Here is a 15,440-nt window from a genome sequence, read left to right as displayed (position 1 = left end):
GAGGGGGTTAAGAAGAACAGGCTGGGTAGGGCAACAAAGCTAAACAGGAATTCTCTGCAGCTGCTCTCAAAGGGCGGAGAAGGCAATGGCAAGCCACTCCAGTACTCTTGCCTAGAAAATCCCATGGATGGAGGAGCCTGGTGGGCTGCAGTCCGTGGGGTCGCTGGGGGTCGGACACGACTGAGCGACTTCACTTTCACTTTTCACTTTCACACATTGGAGAAGGAAATGGCAACCCACTCCAGTGTTCTTGCCTGGAGAATCCCAGGGACGGGGAACCCTGGTGGGCTTCTGTCTGTGGGGTCACACAGAGTCGGACACGACTGAAGTGACGCAGCAGCAGCAGCTCTCAAAGGGAATGAAAACACACTGCCCAAAGCAAGGCAACCGAGGAGGCAGAGGTCAGCCTCGGAGAGGCAGAGGGGTGTGGGCCCAGGGCCCGCTTGAGGAGCTCGAGCAACCAGTTTCCATCCAAGGGACACCTCTGAGCCACCCTGTGAGAGGAGGCTGGGCCACAGCAGCTGGCCTTGGATCAATGGACGACATTCTCTGGGTGACAGCCCCTCGGGGAGGTGAAGATGAGTCATTTTCCCCCGTGACAGCAACACTCTTTCCTCCTTCATCTGCAAAAGCTTACGGGCCACGATTGCCATTTATGATAATGAGAACAACGCCTGCCACGGCTCTGTTGGGAGTTATTTTCCCCCTCTAGCAAAACAATTGTTTTACATCTTTCCGTGTGTTGCATCCTCAGGAAAGATACGTTGGCATTGATTTCCCCAAAGAAAATCTTTCTTTAAACGTTAATAATAGAAGAATATACCTGAAAAAAAAAAAGCAACAACACTGTTTATAGAAGCCCTCTAAAAGCTTTTATGTCTGACAGAGGAAAAGAACCAGGAAACCATCATGACAAGCTGATATTTGCTGAGACTTTTTTCCCCCTCTTGAGATTATTAAATAAGCCACAGCTCTGTGATGCTGTGAAATGTGCCTAAATTTAAGCGGGTGGTCACTTCCCACAAGCCAGGTGGTGGCGTGTTACGGGCTTGACTGTATGACACATAACTGTGTGTTTAAAATAGATTACCGTTATGCTCGGTGTTCACATTAGCGTCTTGGGGTACAGCCTGCATCTTGCCATGAGTAGAATTCAAACAGTCACAGCAGCACTTCCGTGGAATCAGGAGGTAATGCAACAAACAATAAAGGACAAATAAATAGATTTCCTCCTCCATAGCCACTTGAGTTTCCCCATTGTGTGCGTCTTCAGTGGGCATTGAAAGCTGGGAAACGCCTTGACAAAGGCTTTCTCTCACTTCTAGGTTAGAAGTCTCTTTCTCACCATTCTTTGTTTCTCGGAGAAGTTCATTGGCTTTTTCTCTCCATTCAGCTGAGACGGTGACTAAGTCCAGGGACAGTTAGCAGCAAAGATTGCATCAGCTGTATTGCGGGGAGGTGGTGGTGGTGCTGAGTGACGGTCAGGCGGAATTGGTGGAGTCCTTGGAAATGTCGGCTTGCTGTATTCAAAGAAGGCACTGCTTCAGTTCTGCTTCTGTGGTTGATCAGAAAGATGAAGGTCCTGGGTCTAAATGTACGCTTTGTATATTGTCATCAGGCTGTTAAGAAATGAGAATGAGCAGTGGATTCTGGTTTCTGGTTTTTAGGTGGGGAAACTTGTTGATGTCCTTCTTGGGCTCGGAGGAGAGATGAGATTTCAGGACCCCCTTCTTCACCAGGCCCCCTGTAGCCTGGTGACATTTCCAGGCAAAGATGAGTATCTGACTTCCCCTGGAGGGCCACCTCTGACCACCCAGCTGGCCGGAAAGAAGCCAGATGCCACCACAGGGACTGCCCTTGAACAAATCTAAGGGGAGTCTGAATTCATTCATTGAACCAATAAGTATTTATTACGTGCAGAGCACTGTGAGAGATACAGACATGTTTAAGATGTGTTCTCACACATCAGGGGTTCCATCGCTGCCGGGTTTAAACTCAGGCCAGGTCTCAACGACTCCATCACAGAACATCTTGGCTCCCACCCCACGGCACTGTTCTTTCCTTGAACATTCTCAAGCATGCTCTGCATATCACTTTTGCCTCTGTCATTTCTCCTAAAACCTGGAAACATTGCGCCAACTGTGAATTGCATGTTCTCGTGATGGCGACTTAACCCTTGTCTTTCACTCTCTTTGTCTCACAAATGAGGGGTGGACGTGTGTCAGACTTTCTGCTGTTGCTTTTCTTGGGGGTGTCCAGAGGGTGGCTGAGATGACAGAGTCCAGATGTCTGGGCTGCAGAGCCCATTATCTGTTCTCCTTATTGATTGGAATGAGATTTCCTGAAATACCTTCAACCAACAACGCTCCCAGCTTTCAGCCACAGGCTCTGTGTGTTTCCTGGAGGGTCTAGCCTCAACACTCCAGGAGTCAGGTTGCCAGTCTTCGCTGGTCTTTGCTTTCTGTCTGGGCAATGACTCCAGGTCCAGCAGAGGTGATGTACTAGGACTTCCTCGGGTACTTCTTGAGCCTGTCTTCAGTCCTACACGTGCACGTGGAGGTCTTGATTCCCAGAACATGTCAGAGTTCTTTGACGGCTCTACATACACTCATTCCCCACATTTGCCTGTAAGATTTTCGATCAGCTTTTCATTTGCCCCAACTGTATCACTGCCTCCGGTAGCCACACAATTAAACAATTTCTTACTGATAGTTTTTGAAAAACATTCTGAGAAGAGACCGCATAGAGAGAAATAAGTCCTACAAGTCGGGGATCCCGTGGGACTGTGTGACAGGTCAAACAATGACAATTCTGTGGAAAGGGGGCTTGGGGGGAACCCCACATTCTTTCTGCAGCTGCTAGTGGCTGCCAGGCTGCTGGTTTTCATGGCTATCATGAATGAAAGGCTGTTGGTTTTCAAGACTACTGCAGAGCTGGGGAGTAAAGGATGGAAACAGCTCAGGTTAACATGCCCCAAACTCACTCTTCTTACTGAGATTCAACTGTGTTTCATTGAATAAACAGATGTTTGTTTTTGTTGCAAGCCTTTGCATAATTTCCACAGTTCTGAGAAAGTCAACTTTGATCATTTTGCCAACCGTCGTTGCTTTTATAGAGGAGACTTTCAGAGACTCTTTTCTAGAAGTGACTCTCTTCTTTTGTATTCAGTGTGTGCATAATGTGTGTATATTATCTTGTTTCTCCTAATTTACTCTACACATTACTTCAATGCTTCTTTTATCCTTTTTTAAAAATGTCAAGGTAACTATAAAATCCAATGGGTCTTTTGTTTTTTGAGTTCTAGGGTACTGGGGCTTTGAGTAGAGAGTGCCTTGGTGAAGTTTCTTTGGCAAAACATCAGGGAGAGAAAGCAGAAGCTCACTGAACTGCAAGCAGATTGGGTTTTGCCCTCCAGCCCTGGGATTCACACTTTTGGTATATGGTCAGTTATTAACTTTGGGGGCAGACATGTTGGAGACATATCATGATGTTTTGGACTCAGCTGTGAACTCTATTTATTTCTCAGGTACCCTCCTTCGGAATCCGCGGGGCTCCTAACGTGTACATGAGCACACACAGAGGGGGAACGGAGCTCTTTCTCTGTAAACGATGACAGTGCTGTTATCATAATCAAATCAGAAGACGAAGGAAAGCAAAAGCTATTTAGAAATGGGAGTTAAGGTTGCAAAGTAAATTCTCAAAGAATCCTGCTCTACTATTTCTACATTTTAGCAGTAATATGCAAACACGCATAACATTGTGAGTGGGAATTCAATCTAATTAAAACACAAATAGCAGTCCTCATAGTATGTATTTTGTCAGCCATAAATGACAGTCAGAGATGCCAGGAAAGTCATTCTCTGTCCCTTTTGCACAAGTTAAAGCATATGATGAGGAAAAACAAAGGGTTGAACTGAAATGTCTGTTTCCAAATTGCTTTACTAATGTATGATCTAATCAAGGCGTTGACTATTACCTCTTCATATCTTAAGGAAAAGTTGCAATGGGAGAAATTAATCTGTTTACTATTTTTGTGTATATGTATGGGGGAAATGGTCTGAATGCTTCTAGAGATTGGCTAATTTTAATTCAAGTTATTGGTGTAAAATATTAATAACTAAGCTACATTTACTGTCATTTATGGTTTGGATGGAAAAACTCCTACCCTGTGGTTCTTTTAAAAATTGGGGAGCTTTTAGAAGTAATTCCTGTGTCTTTCTACTTGAAGGTGAATTGTCATATCGGCAACAACAGAGACATGGCAGTGCCTTCAGGCGCTGAATTTAGACACTTCTCAGGAACATACTGCTTTGTACACACCTGTTGTGAGCACTTGCTCTGTGTGTGACACTGTGCTGTGCGCGGTACTGAGAGTGGAGGAACAAACCGAGCCATTTCTTTTCTTGTGGAATTTTAACGCATTGGAAGAAATAGCAGAGAAAGCAAATTATCTCAACAAACTATATTTTGGGGGAAGATCCAGGGTACACAGGGCTGAGAGTAAGTACAGCTGGGTTTTCCATTGGAAAAAACGTAGACAGGTTGCATGGGTCACAGGAAATTAGATAGGGGTGGGGTAGGCACCTATCACATGTTACATGTGATAATTTATTTTGGAGTTCTAGAGCTGTACTGTTCAATAAAAACATAATGTAAGCCACATCTCAGCAATAGCAGACACATTAAAAAATGTAAAAAACAGTGAGATAATTTGAAAACCATATTCTATTTAACTCATATCTTAATTGTTACCATTTCAACATACTATCAATATAAAAATTTTTAATCGACATTTTATGCCCTTATTTTTTCTAGCTTTCAAAATATGTACTCCTATAGGACATCTCAACTTGGACACTAAAGTTTCATTAGAAATAATTCACCTGTATTAACGGTTCATAAAATTCAGTTCAGTCACTCAATCATATCTGACTCTTTGCAACCCCATAGGCTGCAGCACATCAGGCTTCCCTGTCCATTGCCAACTCCCGGAGCTTGCTCAAACTCATGTCCATCGAATCAGTGATGCCATCCAACCATGTCATCCTCTGTCATCTCCTTCTCCTTCTGCCTTCAATCTTTCCCAGCATCAGGGTCTTTTCCAAGGAGTCAAGTCTTCACATCAAGTGGCCAAAGTATTGGAGCTTTAGCTTCAGCATCAGTCCTTCCAAGGAATATTCAGGACTGATCTCATTTAGGATGGACTGGTTGGATATCCTTGCTGTCCAAGGGCCTCTCAAGCATCTTCTCCAACACCACAGTTCAAAAGCATCAATTTTTCAGCGCTCAGTTTTCTTTATGGCCCAGCTCTCACACCATGTATGACTACTGGAAAAACCATAGCTTTGACTAGATGGACCTTTGTCGGCAAAGTAATGTCTCTGCTTTTTAATATGCTGTCTAGGTTGGTCATAACTTTTCTTCCAAGGAGCAAGTGTCTTTTAATTTCATGGCTGCAGTCACCATCTGCAGTGACTTTGGGGCCCCCCAAAAATAAAGTCTGTCTCTGCTTCTATTGTTTCTCCAACTATTTGGCATCATAAAATTAGCCATTGAAAATTAGACTTCCCTGCTCAAGTTGTTCCAAACATACTTAAAATTTTCTAATAACTGAACGAAGTATCAGTATTTAAATTAATAAAATTTGTTGATTAATTTAAATTAATAAAAATTGAAATTTGAAATTCAGTCCCTCAGTCTCACTTCTGGTGTGCACGAGCCACACACTTGAACCCTTGAAAGGGACAGCTCAGGATAACTGGCACAGGTCCCCCCCTCAAACCGGCAAGGAACTTGGTTGATAGGAGGTGTTCGAAAAGTGTTTCTTGAATTAGATTAAATGAAACAGCTGAGATTAGTGAGATTAAACAACTGCGCAGCATCCCCCAGATAATAAAAGGTGATGAGGATAGGCTAGAACCCAGGCCTTTTGCTATCCAGAAAAGTCCTGGAATAGTATTCAGTGTTTGAGTTTCAGAAAATGATTCAAAGAATTTGAATTTGAATATCTTCTATTCAAAGATAGAAAGGGATTTTCTGAAATTGTTTCTAAATGTTCTTAGTTCTCAAGTTTGGAGAGGGATCTCCAAGAGGAAGAGCTCAGAGAGTACAAGCATTTAACCTCTTAAAAGCTGGGAAACACAGATATAGTAGAATCAAGGAGCAATGCACTTACTTAGCCTTGACTTGTGAAGCATTACTGTGGCTCAGGGAAGAATCTGATTTGAAAATCGCATCTTCCTCTTCAGTGATGGGCGTCTGCAAAGGTGTGCAGAGGCGTGTGAAAGGGGTTTGGCTTCAAGGAAGGAACAGAAGCAAACAGTCTCAGTGGTGGGTGGGGTATTGGCTCATGCAACTACTTTCAAGAGGCATGGTTGGAGTTCAGTTTGCTGGCTTCCTGGGAAAGTAAGTAGGAACCGACCTCTTAGCCATCCTTAGCTACGGAACTTTCAGAGCTGGAGAAAACCACTGCCAGTCTGCGCCACTGTAACAGGAATACATATACCGGGTAGCTTATAAACAACAATTTTTCGTGTTTCTGGAGGTTGACGAGTCCAAGATCAGGGCCCCAGCCGATGAGGTCTTTTCCCCTGATGACTGTCTTTTTGCTGTGTCCCTACAATGTGGAAGACTCTGGGGGCTCTCTAGGGTATGTAATAAGGCACTAATCTCATTCATGATCCAGTCCCCTCCTAAAGGCTCCCTCTCCTAACACCATCCCTTGGGGATTAGAATTTCTACATATGAACTCGAGTTGGGTGGAGGGCATAAGCATGCAGTCACATTTGCTTTGAGAGTCTTTCCTGGGGAGGCACAGACAATCACATGAATGAAAGAGTTAAAACAGAGGCTCACTTTATCTTTGCTACATTGAAAAATTGACTATTCAGTTTCAGAGAAATCCATATTTTCATCTTTTTTTTTCAGAAGGAAGAGAAAAATTGATTAAGTACAATATCATTATCTGGAAATAATTTATTTTTTAGTTTAGGGAGTTTGGTTTGATTAGAATATTTGTTTTCATCAGAATTGGAAGGAAAATAGTGAATGGCAAGATATTGTATTTTAAACAAACGTGGCCTGTTTGAAATGAATGACCTAATAGAAAGTCTCTCAATTTTTTTTTTAAAGGACTGCTGTTTTTTTGCATCCCATGTATTTATGTATCTGGCTTTTGGAATGTTGTAATAATAGGGTGAATGTTGCCATTTCATAGATGGACACATTTCTGAAAACTGAGTCCAAGATAAATGGCAACTACCATTGGGGGTCATTTAGTCACTTGCTGAAGCTCCAATACTTTGGTCGCCTGATGCAGATGGCTGACTCATTGGAAAAGATCCTGATACTGGGGAAATTGAAGGCAAAAGGAGAAGAGGGAGACAGAGGATGAGATGGTTGGATGGCACCATCAATTCAATGTACACAAACTTGGGCACACTCTGGGAGATGGTGAGGGACAGGGAGGCCTGGCATGCTGCAGTCTGTGGGGTCGCAGAGTCAGATACGACTTGGCGACTGAACAGCAACAGTCACTTGCTCTCCTCCAGGGCATCCGTGATTCCATATGAACCCCATGTGGCTGTCTCTATTGATCCCATTGAGGGACCCATCTGTTGTCAAGTCACGTTCTTTCGAAACTTGACCTTCTTCACTACAATGTCACCCTTAAGTTCAGCTTTCTAAGATCATTTTGACAGGGCAGACGGTAAAGAGTTTTTAAGAGAGTCTCATGGAGGCTAAACTATGGTAGTGTTATTTTCAGCGTTATGACGGCTTTGGCTAGAGTTGACTGTTTTATCTGGGAGAAGAATAGTATACCCCCAAAATGTCTAAATGATCTTCACTTTTGAAGTGTTAAAGCCAACCATATGCTTGTTTGTGCATGCTCAGTTGTGTCTGACTCTTTTGTGACCCCATGGACTGTAGCCCATAGCCCATCAGGTTCCTCTGTCCATAGGATTCTTCAGGCAAGATTATGCAGTCAGCTGTTGTTTCCTTCTCCAGGGGATCTTCCCGACCCAGGGATCAAACCTGCATCTCCTGCGTCCCTTAACTGGCAGGTGGATTCTTACCAATGCACCAACTGGGACTCTCAAAGCGCACTGTGATGATCACTAAATGACTATCCACGAGAACAGGAGATACATTTTGGAGGGGGTGGGGGATTTAAGGTATTTTTGGACACTGGCATGAGTAACTTTTGCTAGTTCAGTTCAGTTCAGTTGCTCAGTCGTGAGCGACTGAACCGCATGTTGACCCCATGAACTGCAGCACGCCAGGCCTCCCTGTCCATCACCAACTCCCGGAGTCTAACCAAACCCATGTCCATTGAGTCGGTGACGCCATCCAACCATCTCATCCTCTGTCGTCCCTTTCTCCTCCTGCCCTCAATCTTTCCCAGCATCAGGGTCTTTCCAAATGAGTCAGCTCTTTGCATCAGGTGGCTAAAGTATTGGAGTTTCAGCTTCAACATCAGTCCTTCCAATGAACACCCAGGACTGATCTCCTTTTAGGATGGACTGGTTGGATCTCCCTGCAGTCCAAGAGACTCTCAGGAGTCTTCTCCAACACCACAGTTCAAAAGCATCGATTCTTTGGCACTCAGCTTTCTTTATAGTCCAACTCTCACATCCATACATGACCACTGGAAAAACCATAGCCTTGATGAGACAGACTTTTGTGGACAAAGTAATGTCTCTGCTTCTTAATATACTATCTAGGTTGGTCATAACTTTCCTTCCAAGGAATAAGCGTCTTTTAATTTCATGGCTGCAGTTAGCGTCTGCAGTGATTTTGGAGCCCAGAAAAATAAAGTCAGCCACTGTTTCCACTGTTTCCCCATCTATTTGCCATGAAGTGATGGGACCACATGTCATGATCTTCATTTTCTGAACGTTGAGTTTTAAGCCAACTTTTTCACTCTCCTCTTTTACTTTCATCAAGAAGCTCTTTAGTTCTTCTTCACTTTCTGCCATAAGGGTGGTGTCATCTGCATATCTGAGGTTATTGATATTTCTCCTGGCAATCTTGATTCCAGCTTGTGCTTTCTTGCTAGTAGCTGTGGTCTTAAATTCTTTCTGAGCCTACTTGTGTCTCCTCCCCCAGTTAAACAAGCACAAGTTTCTTCAGCTTTTTAAATGAGTGTTTTGATATCTACCACAAGCTAAAAATAACTCTGAATGGCATGCACTTAAAATAAATGATTGTCTCTTTAGTATAATTAAAGAAATCAGTGTCATCTGAAATCCTCATTTATCTCAGGAAAACCTAGGCAAGATCATCTACTTAAGTAAGGTACAGTCTATAAATTAGATTAATTCTCTAATACGCATTTACAGTGATAAAAATTCTGAAGTTTAAAATTGACAAGGAGATTAGTCTTATTAGTGCCTTCCAAAGTAAAACTATTTTACAGAGAAACTTTTTAAAGCTATGAATGCTTACATTTTGAGTAGGAATTTTCTCTAATTGCAGTGATGGCAAATGTATTGAGACAAGTCTGCGTTTTACTGTGTAGAATTTCCTTCCCCCAAATGTTGCCAGAGTTAGCATTCAGTCCACGTAAACATGTCCAAGAGAGCCTGCCAAGGTGTTGGTCATTGGGCTTTGTGAGTCAGAATGTAACCTGAAAACATAGAGATGGAATGATGCTCTCCCTGTTATTATAGTGGATACTCTTAATGTTAATTTTTAAAAGTCTTAAAAAAAATAAATAAAAAGTCTTTTTATTTGTAAGGGACAGATAGTAAATAAGACAGCCTTCAAAGAAAAAAACCTACAATTAGACTCTGTATTTCTTCTCAATTTGAGCGTGTAACTCCTAACTAATATCTCTTTTATTTGGAAGCACACAGATACTTGATCACAAATAGACATAATCTCTCAAGAGCATGGAAAACGATCGGCACTTTTAAATCTGTATTGAAGCAAATATAATCTTCTGTTTTGTGATACAATGAGTAAAATTATACCTTAAATTTAAAACAGACATTAATACAATAACACATCCTTTAACGAACCTCTTCAGGGAATGAAGTGTTCCACATACATGAATTTTCTTGTTAATGAAAGACTTTCTTTTTGAAATAAAATAAACTTAGAAACAAAGTTTTGTTTCTTCATTTTTATCAGGACGTCAATTTACATGTGTATATTTTCTTCTCGGCTCTGCCTAAACAGAATTACTCAACACTGTTTAATATTCCTGATGACTTAAGGAGAGTTATGGAGAATTATAGCAGAATAACACTTTTGGTACAGTGTGTCTTGAAGTTTCGTGCATACAGGAACAACCTGGGAGATTGTCAAAAATATATATTCTTGGGACTCATTCCAGAAATCCTTATTCAGGAGCGTTGAATCTGCATCTGTTGCAAGTTTTCCTCCTGATTCTGGTCCAAGCAGTCAGGAGAACCACACTTGGAGAAGCCTGGCCTTTGGGAGCATCATTGAGAAAATGACAGTAGTCTTGACAACCACGTATCCCATTGTCTCTACATCCTTCCATGAATTATTCAACTCTCACGACAGCCCCACGCGACAGGCACTGTGTTCATCCCCATTTTTCTGCTTTGGAACTGAGCCAGATGATTTAAATGTCTTCCTAGGTCACCCAGCCACCAAGAGGTGAAGCTGGGGTTTGAAACCAGCCTGCCTGACTCCAGGGCCGGACTACCATGTTATGGGCCCAATTTAGATACACAGAGATAAGGCTTTCCAAACATTTTCCAGGCTTATTGCATCCACTCCCCAAGTCTGGTTCTCTGAGGGTCTGTTGACATGGGTCCAGCGTGGGGGCAGGGGCATGATGAGAAGAAGCGCTGCTCCTGGCCAACTCACCCCCAACCCGCTTCTTCGTCACCAGCGAATCCTAGTCAGTGATACAGCAGGGACCCAGATCACCATCTGTGAAAGGAGTAATCCATACCATAAGCAACTAGGCTCCAAGAGGCATCTAAAAATAAATACGCTTCATGAGTCATTTTTCTAAGTGCAATGTGTAACGCTGATTATATAATAATAATATGGACTCTGAGAAATTTGAAAAAATGGGCAAGTAGCGTAGAAAATATAATCTGCAAACCAGTCAGAGATGAATCTGCTGCCATTGGAACATCTTTAAAATAGTTTTCTGTCTATTGAAACAAGAACATTTAAATAGAGATTTGTGTGTTCATATGTAAATATGCAGGTGAGATTTACACATGTAACACTATAATGTATATTATACCGTTTTACACAATTGGGATAACTTTTGCATATAATATTTTGCATTATTTGTTCTTCACTAAATGTTCTTCTAGGAGTGTTTTTCTAGGATATTATTACTTTTTTGAGAATATGTTTTTTCATTAAAGTTGCAGCTAATTGTGAATCATGGTTATATTTTAATTTGCATAAATCTGAACCTATGTTTGAATTTATCTTGTTCCCATTCTTAATTATTATAAATAGTGCTGGGGGAAGGATTTTCGTGTATAAATTTTGCCCCTAGTTTGAACTGTTTCTTTAAAATGAAGTTCTAGAAGGAGAGTTACTTTGTTAAAATGAATAACTTCTCTTACAGAACTTAACAAATATCTCCCCCATTACTTTTCAGAATTACTGAAAGTAATTACAACGTAATTACACATTACAGCGTAACACATCGATCTCCAGTATATGAGAACTAACCTCACCTTATCCTGTACATCCTGAACATTATCTTTAAAAAAGTAAATACTGGCTTTTTTAAGGGCTTCCCAGGTGGCTCACTAGTAAAGAATCCACCTGCCCATGCAGGAAACTCAGGCTTGATAGTCAGAAAGATATCCTGGAGAAGGAAATGGCAGCCCACTCCAGTATTCTTGCCTGGAGAATCCCGTGGACAGTGGAGCCTGGTGGGCTACAGTCTGTGGGGTCGCAAAGAATCAGACATGACTAGTGACTGAGCACAAGCAGGAGTATAATTGGCTTATTTAACAACTAAAATATTACTAGGAATAGAGGGTTAACAGATAGACGTGACTATATATAATAAAACAGATAGCAAGGATTTTTGTATCGCACATTCAACATTTTGTAATAACCTATAATAGAAAAGAATCTAAAAAATATATATAGGCATGTATATATGTATACACCCACATATACACCACTCACTTTGCAGTACATATGAAACAAATACAATATTGTAAAAAGTATACTTCAATTTTTAAAAGTGTGTCTTTTAATCTGTAGTTCTTTGATTACTACTGAAATTGATTTTTTCCCTTGGTATTTCTTAACAGCTTGTTTTTCTTACTGCATGACTTGTCTATAGTGGTTCCTTCATATCTTTTGAATTTATCTGTTCAGTTCAGTTCAGTTCAGTCGCTCAGTCGTGTCCGACTCTCCGCGACCCCATGAATCACAGCACGCCAGGCCTCCCTGTCCATCACCAACTCCCGGAGTACACTCAAACTCATGTCCACAGAGTCGGTGATGCCATCCAGCCATCTCACTCTCCGTCGTCCCCTTCTCCTCCCGCCCCCAACCTTTCCCAGCATCAGAGTCTTTTCCAGTGAGTCAACTCGTCTCATGAGGTGGCCAAAGTATTGGAGTTTCAGCTTTAGCATCAGTCCCTCCAATGAACACCCAGGATCAATCTCCTTTAGAATGGACTGGTTGGATCTCCTTGCAGTCCAAGGGACTCTCAAGAGTCTTCTCCAACACCACAGTTCAAAAGCATCGATTCTTCGGCGATCAGCTTTCTTCACAGTCCAACTCTCACATCCATACATGACCACGGGAAAAACCATTGCCTTGACTAGACGGACCTTGGTCGGCAAAGTAATGTCTCTGCTTTTTAATATACATCTGTAGCAGCTTTTAAAGTTGTGCTCACAGTTTCTTTAAATATTATAAGGGATTCTTTTAGGATGGAGTGAAGGAGTGTAAGGTCCCTGGCTTTATGACAGCACGTGTGGATGTTCTGATTTATTTCCGGGCTCTTGGCTCTCTTAGGAACAGTTGGTGCTAATATATTACTAAGAAAGAAAGCAGCTTACAGAAATGCATGGTATATTTTGTTCTCTATAGTAATCAAAGGTCAGATTTGTGCTTTCATAAAATCATTGATTTTTTTTCAAAAACTTTTGCGGGGATATAAGATAAATCAAGTTTTTAACTTTCTCTTTTGTTTCAGCTGCATATTTTCAGCTTCTATTTATTATGTGCCAAAAACAAGATTTCTATTTAAAATATAGAATATTAAGCTCAGAGAGGATAATTGGTGAGTGTATGGTTAAGAATCTGTCTTCAAAATTTTTACCTTTTCTATTGCATCAATTTCCTATTCTAACAAATAATAATGCATATTCTATGCTTTGGCATTTTTTGACAACTTAAATGTTTCCATCGTATGACTCAACCTTTTATAGGAACATTTTACAGAATTATTTTTAAATAACTATAGAGGAAGTAAATATTCCTAGGCTTCAAGCTGCAGTCAGTAAGAACAGTGGTTGGTTCAGACTGACTTTCAGAGAATTAAAATTGTACACCATGAAATTCCACACTTAGCTCTGCAATTAAAAATGCATTTCTTTACTCAGGAACTGATTTTCATTTCAAAAGGAAAAGAAGCCGCAGCAGCTAACTAAATCCCAAAGAATCTAGCAAAACTCTCACTGATTCCAGCGTTACAAATCTATCTCAAAATTTTATATGATTACCTCTTCTACTTAAAAAAAAGTGAAAACACAAGCTAAAGGAAACTTACTGTAAGAAAATTGCGGCAGCGGGACATGAAGGCCTTAATAATGAACTTAGTGGCTTTAAAAATACTCACACTGAGACAATAAAACATAGGAAAGCAAGACAGATGTTTTCGAAGAGAATCAGTTCAGTTCAGTTCAGTTCAGTCGCTCAGTAGTGTCCGACTCTTTGCAACCCCATGAATCACAGCACGCCAGGCCTCCCTGTCCATCGCCAACTCCCGGAGTTCACTCAAACTCATGTCCACAGAGTCGGTGATGCCATCCAGCCATCTCATTCTCTGTTGTCCCCTTCTCCTCCCGCCCCCAACCTTTCCCAGCATCAGAGTCTTTTCCAGTGAGTCAACTCGTAACATGAGGTCCGTCTAGTCAAGGCTATGGTTTTTCCAGTGGTCATGTATGGATGTGAGAGTTGGACTTTGAAGAAGGCTGATCGCCGAAGAATTGATGCTTTTGAACTGTGGTGTTGGAGAAGACTCTTGAGAGTCCCTTGTACTGCAAGGAGATCCAACCAGTCCATTCTAAGGGAGATCGATCCTGGGTGTTCATTGGAAGGACTGATGCTAAAGCTGAGACTGCAATACTTTGGCCACCTCATGCAACGAAGAGAATAAATTATCGATTTAAAAATCCTCATGCAACGGCAAGGGTTGTATGCAGAGATCTTAATAAATCTGATTCTGATAAACAGTGTCCAATGCTAATATACCTAGTGGCGAAAGTAAGTACCAGTGACTGCCGATGCCTAGTTCTCTGATGGCCAAGGGACCTTGACTTTCTTTACGGTGGCACGCGGCCGTCCGTCTTCTGGAATCGTACCACCACCAGCGTCCTTTGTGCAGGCCTCTCCTGGAAGCTCTGCCCAGTTCTTTTGCAGGTCTTTGCCTTCCCTCCCAAATTTATGAGCCTTGACAGGCCTGCACGGGCAGCTAGGAACTTCTGGGTTGTCAGCCTTGCTTCTCCCAAAAGCTGGTGCCCAGACAGAGGACTGCACCCCTGTGTCCAGACACACATTCCGCCTGCAGTGTGGGGCTGCTCCACACCTGTATTCACTGAGTGAAAGTCGCTCAGTCATGCCCGACTCTTTGCGGCCCCACGGACTGTAGCCCGCCAGGCTCCTCTGTCCATGGGATTCTCCAGGCAAGAAGATTGCAGCCTTTCCTTCTCTAGGGGATCTTCCCAACCCAGAGATCAAACCGGCCTCTCCTGGGTCTCCTGCATTGCAGGCGGATTCTTTACTGCCAAGTCACCGGGGAGGCTCCCTGGATAAACACGGACACTTTTTCAAATGCCCCTGCTTCCTCCTGACTCTGCCCATCACTTGTCTTCTTGTTTGCTACTAACTGGCCCCCACTTTTTAGGGGCTTGCCTCCTATTGACTGTTTTATATTTGAAAAAGTACGCTAATTAAGCAATCATTGGTTCATTATGGCTTGCTCTCTGTCTACTGTCCTGTAGCTGGTGGGCTGATCCTCTAGTTGCAGAGATGAGATCACTCCCCGCCCCCCAGCCCCACCACCTTCTGGGGAGGAATGCCTGGAGGCGGCTCCAGGGTTGGAGGGTGGTGTCTGAAGGCAGGGGTGTAGACTGGTGTCTACGCAGTGTTTAGTTCCATGTTTTTCATTTGTTTTTAACCATGGCATCTGATTTATTTTGATATATTAAGCAGTATTTTTTTTAACTGCATAAGGTTTCCACATT

This window comes from Moschus berezovskii, chromosome 13, assembly GCF_049115385.1.
Source record: "Moschus berezovskii isolate FMDL1 chromosome 13, NW_MosBer_1.0, whole genome shotgun sequence".
Lineage (NCBI taxonomy): Eukaryota > Metazoa > Chordata > Mammalia > Artiodactyla > Moschidae > Moschus > Moschus berezovskii.
This window is presented reverse-complemented; position numbering follows the sequence as displayed.